Here is a 13,848-nt window from a genome sequence, read left to right on the forward strand (position 1 = left end):
ATGATAAACAGAATTCACACCCACGTTCTGGTCGATGTGGCAAAAACGGTAATCATCGTCGGATAGGCGACTGAGTCTGTCACACGCTCCTTGTCTGGACACTATTGGCATGAGAATTACTATAATCTCCCGTGGATCTAGCTTCACAGTATCGTGCACGAAATGTTTGATTTAGTGCGCGTTTGGTTTTGTTTATTCTTCGTACGTGAACTTGATTGTCCCCTTCCGGTGGGAAGGGGTCACCTCTATTTGTGGTAATAAATACACTGCTAAGCGAAGCCTCACGATGTAATCAAAGTTCGGGCAGCCGAAGCGCTAGGCATGTCCGAGCCCCTACAGCGTCGACTAAAAATAGGATTTTCGGTTACAGCTTCATTTAAAATTCACTGATTATTTTTAAATCATATACTGGACGCTGCAAGGTCGTTTTCATTCCCTGCAGTTAGGCTGTCTCTGTCATTTCCAGTTGCTGCGTAACTGGCGTCATCTGCATAAGGAATAGTTTCCTACGACACGATACTTGGCAGGTCATTCAAATAAAGTGTAAATAAATGTCAAGCACAGTGCCCTAGGGCCCACCACAAGCTATTAAAAAATCAGGGATCTTTTGTCATAGCTTATAGTCTATAAGAGAAAAATCCTATCTCACAAATGTTACATTACTGAAGTGTGTCTATTAGAATCGGATGAGACACTGAATCGCATGCCCTGTTACGATCAATCAATACGGTATAAATAAGTGATTTTGCCCCTTCTTCCGTTGGAGATAAGATATTTATTCGACCTTTTACAGTTTTTTTTAAATTGTTAGCTTTGTTATTGGCTCTAAGCACTATGAGACTTAACATCTGAGGTCATCTGAGTCATCATAACCCAAGATTGGGTTATACCGACTGAAACCTAGGTAAATTCTAGGTAAACGGTGCAACTGAGGCTGTTGGTTATTAAAATTAATATTTATACAGTTGCTGACAGGGCCACGAAATGTTGAAGATATTTAAACTGATTTTTCCATTTGGCAGTGGTTGTTGTTGCTAGCTTGCATTGGAGGTTATCACTTTTATCAGAATATAAATGTACTTGAATGCTGAAATAATTACATGAAATAATGGTCTTGTTATTATTGTACTAAATTATTGATGCAATGATTAATATACCAACACAGGATTGAACCTTTACAAAAAAAATGTGCCAAAACCTTACTGATCATAAAATAGGACACACAAATCATGAATCGTTGGGTACACAAATAGACGCATCAGATAGTTAACATTCTACTGGGTGGACGTTGGTTGGCAAAGACTAAGGTTTGTCTGATTAATCTGTTTACTCTGGTTCAAAACATGGATAACGCAATCTAAAATTACCTAATGGTAGGTTTGTTCTATATCGAAGTTATTCCACTTTTGTTGACCTGAGAACAAGTGTCAAGACTATTATAATGTTTCCTCTAAGAAGCTGGAGCAGCAATACTGTAACCCTTTCTCGATGTGTAGCACTTGAAACCTCCCCTTGCAAAAATTTATAAATTACTGTGCTGGTAAACTCCCTTACGTTATTTGATTTTCAAACAGCTGAGCAAAACTGAACGTATTCACACATTTCCCTCTTTACTTATTCTGATCATGACTAAACTGACACACAATATTTTTAGCGCAACGCAGTCTGACTTCCAATAATCCCTACAAATGAATGCCACTGACTAACAATAACTTATACGTTTCATGAATCACTTACCTCACAAAAATCTTCCTTACTCGAACTACTGCAATATAGCGAGCGCCAATACTGCCAGCTAAATCAAGGATTCTGAAGGCACTAATTACTGATTGGCATAGTTAGCAAATGAAAGATTTTGATTTTGATAGAGAACAAACAATGCATTTACCTTAATAGTGTTCAAAAGTCATAATATATATATATATATATATATATATATATATATATATATATATATATATATATATATATATCAGTTCATGACATCCAGTCTTACAAATTTACTCTTTCTGATGCACACATGTCCAGATCGTCCGCTCTCAAAATTCTGCCATCTCTCTCCCCACGTTCACCACTACTGGCGGCTCACCTCCAACTGCGCAACCTTACGCGCTGTTCACATCTAACTGCCCAACATTACAATAGCAAATATTCCAACAATGCAAACCAGCCACAGACTGCACACAGCACAGCCAGTGATTTTCATACAGAGCGCTACGTGGCGTTACCAACATAAAAACCCAAACGGCCTACTTACACACTGTCTCAGGTAACAGTCGTGGTGCAAGCATCTGCAGAGTAGCTATGCGAGGCGTTTGTAATTCGTTGTCACGGGAACGAAATATGCAACGTTCCAGCTTGCTATCTGTTAGATAGATCGGTGCATTACAATAGCAAATATTCCAACAATGCAAACCAGCCACAGACTGCACACAGCACAGTCAATGATTTTCGTACAGAGCGCTACGTGGCGTTACCAACATAAAAACCCAAACGGCCTACTTACTGTCTCAGGTAACAGTCGTGGTGCAAGCATCTGCAGAGTAGCGATGCGAGGGGGTTGTAATTCGTTGTCACGGGAACGAAATATGCAACGTTCCAGCTTGCTATCTGTTAGATAGATAGGTGTTACTCTGAAATGAAGCCCCGAAATCTTAGTAGATTCCAGTGTGTGACACTCCTTTTCACCGATCACACCATGGACCAATTTGACTCACTTATATAACAGTGTGCACAAGGAGATCAAACGAGAGTTGTCCGAGATTAGTGAGGGCTAAACTGTCGGTACAGCTAAGTCCTCACACGATGCCCACTCAGGACCAATGCCAGTGTGAAGTCACGTTCAAGATGAGTGTTTCAAGTGCAACCCACTCATAACTACAGCAAAGATTAGAATCCTCTCCAGACTGGAGTCTGAATCAGAAGAACAAGTCTCTCTGCTTCTCCCTTCTTAGGAAACCTCGGTAATCTCCTCAAAATCACTCACACAAAAGCCGCTAAACGGATTTTGAGGCAATCACGAGACTCCAAGAGCTCCATGTATCCCCTCTATCTTGTCTGCTCTACTCATCGGCCAATCCTAATCAAAATTAATAATTATCCTCTTTTCTAGAGAAGCAGCCAAATCCTGAACCGATTACCCGTGCAGTTCGGATAAGACACTGTGCACCCGACTTGCTATTTCCCATGGCCACTTTGGCTGAATGTTTGGAGTTTCCATTTAGGCCTAAAGCGAATGACACATTTATCATAGATTTCATTATCAGGACGGGCCGAACATTACAATATGTCCGACCGGGTGCCTCTGTTAAACTAAGAGAAGTGCTTTTGAGTCCTAACATAAACCGTTACATAGCGACAATAAATGTTCTGATACATTATAAAATTCTTGTCAAGAACTGAGGCTTCTGAAAAACTCGGCAGGCAGAGAGATGACATCACCTGATGGATGCCTCGATAGCACACAGTCCACGGCGAACATAGAAACACGCCAATTTTTATGACTGCCATTCCTGTTCACAAAGGGCATTTACGACAAAGTCGAAACGCCTTAGGTGGCGACCTACATTTCTCTTGCTTCCCAGCCCCTGCCCTGGCTGCAGGTGTCTAAAAACCTGGTAGAGCCACGTACGCGCTTTACTCGTCTCTCCAACCAAAAAGCATTATCTGTACAGCGACGCGAGGGATTCTTGTGACCAGCGTTTTGTCCCCGATAAGTACTTCAAGATATTCGTTTCCTTAATACACAACTGGCCATTAAAATTGCTACAACAAGAGGAAATGCAGATGATAAACGGGTATTCATTGGACAAATATATTATACTATAACTGACATCTGGTTACATTTTCACGCATTTTGGGTGCATAGATCCTGAGAAACCAGTACCCAGAACAACCTCCTCTGGCCGTAATAACGGCCTTGATACGCCTGGGCATTGAGTCAAACAGAGCTTGAATGGCGTGCACAGGTACAACTGCCAGTGCAGCTTCAGCACGATACCACAGTTCATCAAGAATAGTGACTGGCGTATTGTGACTTTGCTTGACCACCATTGACCAGACGCTTTCAAATGGTGAGAGATCTGGAGAATGTGCTGGCCAGGGCAGCAGTCGAACATTTTTTGTATCCAGAAAGGCCCGTACAGGACCTGCAACATGCGGTAGTGCATTATCCTGCTGAAATGTAGGGTTTCGCAGGGATCGAATATATGGTAGAGCCACGGGTCGAACACATTTGAAATGTAACATCCACTTTTCAAAGTGTCGTCAATGCGAACAAGAGGTGACCGAGACGTGTAACCAATGGCATCCCATACACTCACGCCGTATGATACGCCAGTATGGCGATGACGAATACACGTTTCCAATGTGCATTCACCGCGATGTCGCCAAACACGGATGCGATCATCATGATGCTGTAAAGAGAACCTGCATTCATCGGAAAAAAAATGTCGTTTTGCCATTCGTGCACCCAGGTTCGTCGTTGAGTACACCATCGCAGGAGCTTCTGTCCGTGATGCAGCGTCAAGGGTAACCGCAGCCATGATCTCCGAGCCGATAGTTCATGCTGCTGCAAACGTCGTCGAACTGTTCGTGCAGATGGCTGTTGTCTTTCAAACGTCCCCATCTGTTGACTCATGGATCGAGACGTGGCTGCACGATTCGTTACAGCTATGCGGATAATCTCGACTGCTAGTGATAGGAGGTCGTTGGGATTCAGCACGGCATTCCGTATTACTCTCCTGAACCCACCGATTCCATATTTTGCTAACAGTAATTGGATCTCGACCAACGCGATCAGCAATGTCGTGATACGATAAACCGCAATCGCGGTATGCTACAATCCGACCTTTATCTAAGTCGGAAACGTGATAGTACGCATTTCTCCTCCTTACACGAGGTATCACAACAACGTTTCACCAGGCAACGCCCGTCAGCTGCTGTTTGTGTATGAGAAATCGGTTGGAAACTTTCCTCCTGTCAGTGCGTTGTAGGTGTCGCCACCGGTGCCATCCTTGTGTGAAAGCTCTGAAAAGCTAATCATTTGAATATCACAGCATCTTATTCCTGTCGGTTAAATTTCGCGTCTGTATCCCGTCATCGTCGTGGTGTAGTAATTTTATGGCCAGTAGTGTAGATAATCTTGGCTGAAGAGCCCCAAATGTCCAGTGACAGAATCTACTAGCATATGACCAAACTGTTTGATTATTCTCAATTCGAGAAAATGCTATTCGAAGGGAGCCACTTTAAGGGTCCAGTAAGCGTTAACAACTCCAATCTTCACACCAACGCCTGCTCATGTTGATCAATTCCTGTTGTCTCTCGAAAATGCTTTATTCGGTGCAAAATCATCATTAAAGAGTAGCCTTGTATAGTGAGAGAGGGAATTGTCCTCTCGCTACTTGTGCTAGTATGATGAGCCTTGTCTCAGAGCAATGAAAGAACCCACAGCTGTAACGAAAGTAGTTTTGGTTTGTCACAATATAACGTATTTATGATGATTCACAGTGCGCTCCTCGACTATACGAACGCAACATTTTAACCACAGCGACACCTGGCTTGGGCTGTAATTACACGCTGAAAGCCGACTGGAAAGGAGAAGTGGAAATTAAAAAATAACGAAGAAACAGACGGTCTCACATCCTGTCAGCAACAAGAACATTATAGGCTAAGTACAAGCATAGACGTGTTAAGTGTAGGAAGGAAATCGATGATGTTGTTTTGAAAGAAAGCGTACTCATGTCTGTACTATGCGGTCGAGTGAAATAATGCAGGAAGTACACGTGGATACCCAAACGTCGAAACGAACCCAATGTCTCAAAAGGTAGTAGAAATTGTTTTCGTGTTCCAAAGGAACATCGCATCGTTCTTTTCAGAAACACAGGCACTGCCCTATCGCATTTATCCGGCGATGCCCGGCGGCGACTTGCAGTTAAAATATCCTCACTTGTATGGGAACTACATAATGAGTTGTCGGGTACAGGTTGTGACGAAGGAACGATGACATATGGAAATCTGGTTATGGCCGTGAATCGTGCACAAATAATCAAAGCGGTTAAGGTGACAACTCGCTTAAATAAGAAAATCTGGATTCGAGTGACGCTCCTGCACAAATTTTCATTGTCGCCATTTCCTTATGTAGCTGATGGACTGATGGTGGTAATATTCGCAACTGCGAACACATTTCGTGTATGTGATTCGTATACTTCACATATCGCGTAACACCACGTCATGTGACGCAATAGTGCTGCTCCTAGCGCATAAACTGAAAACTAAAGAGTGTGTGACGTTAATGGATATGGGGGTAACGCAACGATGTAAATGACACCACTTGCTCAAAACGCCAAGCCAATAAACGCCGCCTAAAAACCACCATTTTCTTGGAGTAAATAAATTTTACTTTCACCACATCTTAAGATGCTTACATTTACAAACGCATCATGAACATTGTTTCTTTACTTCTTTGTTAGAACACAAACTTGACATTTACATCTTAAATGAAATGTAGAATTAAATGCATCGAAGTTAATCGCTAAAACAGCTTGATGTTTGTCGAATCCAGTGATAGCTACCGCGAATGGGAACAAATAGACGTATAAATCCGATTAGCATTCCGTTGTGACCGAGCGGTTCTTGGTGTTTTAGGGCGCAGAACAGCGAGGTTATCAGCGCCCGAAATGCGTACTATCACGTTTCCGACTTCGATAAAGGTCGGATTGTAGCCTAACACGATTGCGGTTTGTCGTATCGCGACATTACTGCTTGCGTTGGTCGAGATCCAATGACTGTTAGCAGAATATGGAATCGGTGGGTTCAGGAGAGTAATACGGAATGCCGTGCTGAATCCCAACGACCTCCTATCACTAGCAGTCGAGATGACAGGCTTCTTATCCGCATGGCTGTAACGGATCGTGACACCCAGGTGACACCATCAATCCAATCCCAAGTTCACTTCTTTTTCCTGGGAGGGCGCTTCTCAAGGACGCAGATTTACCGGAGGGTGACGCTAAGAAATTGTTACCCCAAGGTCCGGTACCGCCTAGACTATATGGACTCCCGAAGGTTCACAAAGAGGGGGCACCATTACGCCCCATTGTCAGCAACATCAGGGCACCCACATATTTGTTGGCCAAATACCTGACGGGAATATTAAGTCCTTATGTGGGTAAATGCCCTCATCACATCCGTAATTCCGTGGATTTTGTTAAACGCCTTGATAGCTTCAGGTTGGATGAGTCAGATATCATGGTGAGTTTTGACGTCGTCTCCTTGTTTACGAGGGTACCCCTTCGAGAGTCACTAGAATTGATTAGTCAGAAGTTTGACGAGAAGACCACTGAACTTTTTAGGCATGTCTTGACTTCCACGTATTTTCTTATTAATGGAGAATACTACGAACAAACGGAGGGAGTCGCCATGGGTAGCCCACTCTCACCACTGGTAGCGTATTTGTACATGGAGAACTTCGAGGAGGAAGCCCTGTCGTCATCCGTATGGAAACCTACTTGCTTTTTCCGTTACGTGGACGACATGTTCGTCATCTGGCCACATGGTATGGATAAACTCCTTGACTTCCTTACACATCTAAACTCCATACACCCCAGCATCAAATTCACTATGGAGACTGAAACGGAGGGTAAATTAACTTTCCTTGACGTCTTGGTCAAGAGAAGGGCTGACGGCACCCTAGGTCATGGGGTGTATCGGAAGACAACGCACACTGATGCAGACAGCACGCAGACAGCTGCCACCACCCTTCACAGAGGAACGGGGTACTTAAAACTCTAGTACATAGGGCGCGCACTATCTCTGACGCAGAGAGTCTACCCCAGGAATTGGAACACCTGAGAACTGTATTTCGAAAAAATGGGTACTCAGAGTGGCAGATTCAACGTGCTCTCCACCCAACCACTGCAGCACAACCTGTTGAGATGGATGAAGTCACAAGGGAGGAGGTAGGCACTGCATTTATTCCATACACAGGCGCACTCTCGGGGAAAATCGCCCGCATTCTGAAGAAACACCAGGTCGGTACTGTGTTTTGTCCTCCAAATAAAACTCGTGCACTGGTGGGGAGCGCCAAAGATGACCTCGGTTTGAGGAAGGCCGGCGTGTACCAGATTCCGTGTCAATGTGGCAAGTCGTATATTGGTCAGACGATGCGTACCGTCGAGGATCGATGCCGTGAACACCAGAGGCACACTCGACTGATGTATCCGAGCAAGTCGGCGGTCGCTGAACATTGTTTGTCGGAAAATCACGCCATGGAGTATGACCGCACGAGGATTCTGGTACAGACGTTGACATACTGGAACAGCGTTGTTAGAGAGGCCATCGAAATTCGCACCAATGACGACCTCATAAACCGTGACTGTGGCTTTAATCTTAGCAAGGCTTGGGAACCAGCGATTGGGTTAATCAAGAGTAGCCCGCATCTCGTGGTCGTGCGGTAGCGTTCTCGCTTCCCACGCCCGGGTTCCCGGGTTCGATTCCCGGCGGGGTCAGGGATTTTCTCTGCCTCGTGATGGCTGGGTGTTGTGTGCTGTCCTTAGGTTAGTTAGGTTTAAGTAGTTCTAAGTTCTAGGGGACTTATGACCACAGCAGTTGAGTCCCATAGTGCTCAGAGCCATTTGAACCATTTTTTTTAATCAAGAGTAAATCGAGCAAACGTATAGTTGTGACGACCACGGCGGACAGAGCCATCACTTCGACGTCATCTCAGACGCCGTCGCGAACTGTTCCACCACGCGACCGTGGCGCGGGGCGCGGACGGCGGAGGGAGCGCCCCGCGGGCGGAGGGTATTTAAATCGGCCGCCGCCGCGACCGAACCCAGTTCCCTCTGAGCAGCCATATCGTACGGATCTCCGTGCCGGCACGTCCACAGGAGCTCAGTCCGTCAGTTCACCTGATGATGGCGACATGTATGATCGCCGAAATATTGTGCCCGTTGGACACTATAGACCGGCAGCACACCCGTGGATATTTTGATTATTATTTCGGTTGTTGTGGGAACATTTCGCTTTGGAATAGTTGTTACACAGATGATATATAAATAAAGTCGATCACAGTACTCTCATGAAACGGTACTAGTATCTATGAGAATACCTGAAAATTGCTTTGTGGCTGCGTGATCTTTCGTTTTCACTCATATTTATTAATGAGTGTGGCAATAATTGTACATTCTATGGATTTCTAATTCTTCGTCGTAAAACTAGTAAAAATATGTCTATGAATTTTCCATTTCGCAGGTATTTATGCTCATTTAAGAACTTTGCCTGGTCTTTTAGATGAACAAAGGGACCTGAGACATTACCAGATGCAAATGTATTTAGGTTATTTGGCACCGAATAATTCAAAGATTAACTGCAAGGATATATTATTGTGAAAAATATGCTTTATGGATATTTAGAACTACACCGGTCAGCTAAATAACAATGACCACTGTCCACCGCGTCGTTATATGTCGCGTGGAGGCGTTATAGGCGCGTGATGCAGAAACAAAATTTGTAAGCGGAACAGACACGGACAGCGGATCTTTCTAGCGACGGTATGAGCTACAAATGTGAGAATTTGTTGAGATAAGAGACTTTGACAAAGGACAGATCATCATTTCTCAGAGCTTGTGGACAGTACCCCGAACACGGCCTTATAATGTCCACGTGCTGCTGTCGTGAGCATCTACGGAAAGAGGCAGAAGGACAGTGAAACTACCACTAGGCGCTAAATGGTTGGACTTCTACGACTCTTCACAGAACGTGGGGTTTCGGGACTTGTCTGCCCTGTAAAGTAGGACAGTTGGTGATCTCTGGCATCTCTGCCGAAAGGACACAACGCTGGTGAACGTACAAGTGTTTCGGAGCACACCGTTCATCGTACATGGTTCAACATGGAGCTCCGCAGCAGACCAGCCTTCATGTTCACATGTTGACCCAAAGTCATCATTAGGGAGCGCGGATCCATCGGGGTTCGACCGCCGATCAGTGAAACTTTTCGGCTTTTTCGGTATTGCGTTTTTGCTGCACTACATCGCTGGTCGTCTCCAAAACCGCCATCGTCGATGTGAAAGGCGGCACGGAACGTGCAACTCGCCACGGATGCAAGCTGGTGGGAGCAGTATTATGCTGTGGGAGAAATTCTCCTGAGCTTACGTGGGACTTTCGGTAGTAATCAAAGATGTTGCGAACCGCCTGCATTCCGGCGATTTTATATTCATAGACATCTACTGCCACGTAACTCCACAAACCTACCAACATGCTTTCGGGTCCCTGATACGAGAATCAGTAATGTATTCCGTTCCAAGGACGGACAAACAAGCTATTAAGCAGGTGGTCATAATGTTTTGCCTCATCAATGTCGTTCGAAATACGAAGGACAAACTGTACGTTTTTAGAAAATCAAAATTTTTCCCGTTAACATCAGCATATTTTAACATTCGATGATGGCACTCCTTAAAGCAATGATACACTCTTCCTGAGGCGCTTTAGAAACCAGAATTTTATCATGTTCTATTGCTTCATCTAATGACAAGGAAGTGATTACACGAATCTTATCTTTAACTTTTAGAAGCAAAGAGAAATCAGAAGATAGCTAGCTGAGAATTGTACGGTGAGTGGTCCATGGAGCTGACCTATAGAGCATCCAGGTCTTCAGTTCTTAGTTTTTCTGTAGGTTATGCTGGGTTATCGTGATGGGAAATTTATGAACTTCTTCAAACATTGCATTAAAGACACATCTATGTGCGGTCGGCTGTTGCAGCTCGTGTATCTTCTGATACTAAAATTATAATAATATGGCCCGTTTTAGAAAAATAAAACTGGCAATTATCTCCTTACCAGCACTGCAAATTCGTCGGAACTTTCTAGGCATAGGTTGTGTTCGAGAGGCCGAGCTGATTTACAGTTCTTTTCAGGATCATAACAATGATTCCATTAGGCTGTACATCAACAATAACGATATTCCAAACATAAGTGCCGCTTTCGATTATTTTCAGAGTTTTTGGGCACCAATGAGAACGGTGTTATTTCTGATCCGGAGTCAATTTATGTGGAAACCACCAACTAGAAAGTTTGCTGACGTCCAACCTGTAATATAAAATGATTTGAATTTGATTCCTTGCCGGTCGGTGTGGCCGAGCAGTTCTAGGCGCTTCAGTCCGGAACCGCGCGACCACTACGGTCGCAGGTTCGAATCCTGCCTCGGGCATGGATGTGTGTGATCTCCTTAGATTAGTTAGGTTTAAGTAGTTATAAGTTCTAGGGGACTGATGACCTCAGATGTTAAGTCCCATAGTGCTCAGAGCCCTTTGAACCATTTGATTCCTCCAATGCTCAATGTCGCCCCAGTAAATTTATAGGATAGACGTCGATTTTCTTGAAGCAATGCTCGAACAGTGGCAATATTTTCGTCAGTAAGAGTAGTTCCTGGACATCCTTCGTGAAATTTATCACCAAGAAAATGCCGATCTGTATTGAATTAAAAAAATGTCTCTGGAAACTATGGGACTCAACATCTGTGGTCATCAGTCCCCTAGAACTTAGAACTACTTAAACCTAACCAACCTAAGGACATCACACAACACCCAGTCATCACGAGGCACAGAAAATCCCTGACCCCGCCGGGAATCGAACCCGGGAACCTGGGCGTGGGAAGCGAGAATGCTACCGCACGACCACGAGCTGCGGACGTATTGAATTTACTGCACTAACAAATTGTCGATTCATTTTGGGCTTCTTCGCAAAATGCTTTTCTAACGCGCTCTTTACGTTGTTTACGTGTTAAAAAGGATTTAAAATAGTAAAGTAACATAGCCCAGAAATGGTCTCTGGTCGAACTAAGTTTACTGAAAATACTTAAATGATGATAATTAACAAATTACAAAACCAAATCGATCCTAGTATAGAACAATCAGTTCGCGAAGCATTAAAAAGTAGGTATCAAGTAACAGATTTCATTTGATTTTAGGACCATGGTATTACAAAAAGTTTCAGTATCTCCATCACACGACGTTCAGAGGCTACAATCCCAAAGTATACCAGTCTTTCTTTACGATGGGAGCCGATTACTGCAGGCACTAGCAATGAGTTTACGTAATTTTATAACTATTCAAATATTTTTAACATTTTTATACAGTCATACTTATTTTGTCTCTTTGACTATTTGATTTTTCGCCTTAGATAAGACATTCATAACTACTTCTCATTTTCCACACTACTACAACTATGTTTACTTAATTCTTTCACATTGATAGAAGATCTGAGGAATTTCAGCGATCAATCAGAAGAAGGAACTGACATCTTTAAGATGGTAGTGAGGGAAATGTCTAAGCACCGGAATAATGAATTTCGGTTAGTGTATAAACTGTATGAAAAACAACAAAGACATGCTTACGACGTACACAGATTTCTGGCAAGAGGATACGAGCTGAGACTAATATGTGACTGAAATCCATTCTAAGTGATTAGGCTGGAGAAGTTTGCAGAGAAGTGTAACAAAAGACAAATGCAGTCAGACTCTAATACCAAATGTGAATCAGCAGCCCTCAAAAACGTTGTCAATCGTCTCTCAGAGAGCCGCCTCTTATTAAATGAGAGTGAAGTCTTCATACTATATCCTTAAATCAGAGACGGTAACAAACCTTCCAGTAGAGACACAGTACATTTCGAGAGCTAGCGTGTAGAAATTCACTTGCTAATTACTAATAGTAGAACTGGGAGACTAAAAAGTCTGCGCGTTTGCCGAGAGAAGTCCGAATGTACGTGGATTTTCAAAAGAGCCACTTTTTATGAAATGACAATGAGGTCTTCATACCGCATCTTGAAATGAGAAAAGATAACAAACCCTCATAGAGACATGAACTAAATTGTGGGAGTTAGCATGTAAAAATTCACTCACTAATGATTAACAGTAGACCTGGGTGGCTTTTTCTCCCCGTTTGCCGAAGGATGTCCAAATGAACTTGGAGTTTTGAAAGGGGCCATACCTTAATTGATATCACCTAGGGAGTTATAAGTCGGCTTCAAATGGCTCTGAGCACTATGGGACTTAACATCTATGGTCATCAGTCCCCTAGAACTTAGAACTACTTAAACCTAACTAACCTAAGGACAGCACACAACACCCAGCCATCACGAGGCAGAGAAAATCCCTGACCCCGCCGGGAATCGAACCCGGGAACCCGGGCGTGGGAAGCGAGTTATAAGTCGGGAAGTGGTTGATGTTTAATGACTTGCTTCAATGTCACACAAAGATGAAAAATATAAAAATACTACAAAAATTAGCGGAGAATAACTTTTACGTCCACACGTGTCAGGAAATATATCATGTAGATATCAGGCGGTTATCTGTTGTGCCAGGCCAATAACGTACCCAACAGATAATGCAAAGTTGCAAGTCTGCAATGATTAACAGCGTTGTCGTTAGGTAACCTTAAGAGGGCTGGTGTCCGCCGATTGTCTTGGCCTGTTAGTGGGAAAATTTCGTCATTTGATAGCTGGTTTCTAGTTAAGCGAGTAGTTCACCTTGAGGTTTTTACTGCCTCGGAGAAGAGCGCATCGTAAGCACACCGCATCCTGTATGAGACTTCATTTTTGCCGAGAGCACTGCGGAGGAAGTATGTTGTCGCATCTGTTGTGTACCGTGCTAGTTCTGCACACCACATTTGCCGATGCAGACCACGCGGAAAATACAACAGAACCATCCGTAGACATTGAGGAGTATCCAACTGTGCTGCCCGAGGACGCGAAGAATACGACCAATCTGACCCTTTACAACGCTTTGGATGTGCCTACCAGATGTAGATCAGGCTATGCTGATTACAACGGAAATTGTATCAAGACGATCAACCTGTC

Source organism: Schistocerca cancellata, chromosome 3, assembly GCF_023864275.1.
Source record: "Schistocerca cancellata isolate TAMUIC-IGC-003103 chromosome 3, iqSchCanc2.1, whole genome shotgun sequence".
Classification (NCBI taxonomy): Eukaryota; Metazoa; Arthropoda; class Insecta; order Orthoptera; family Acrididae; genus Schistocerca; species Schistocerca cancellata.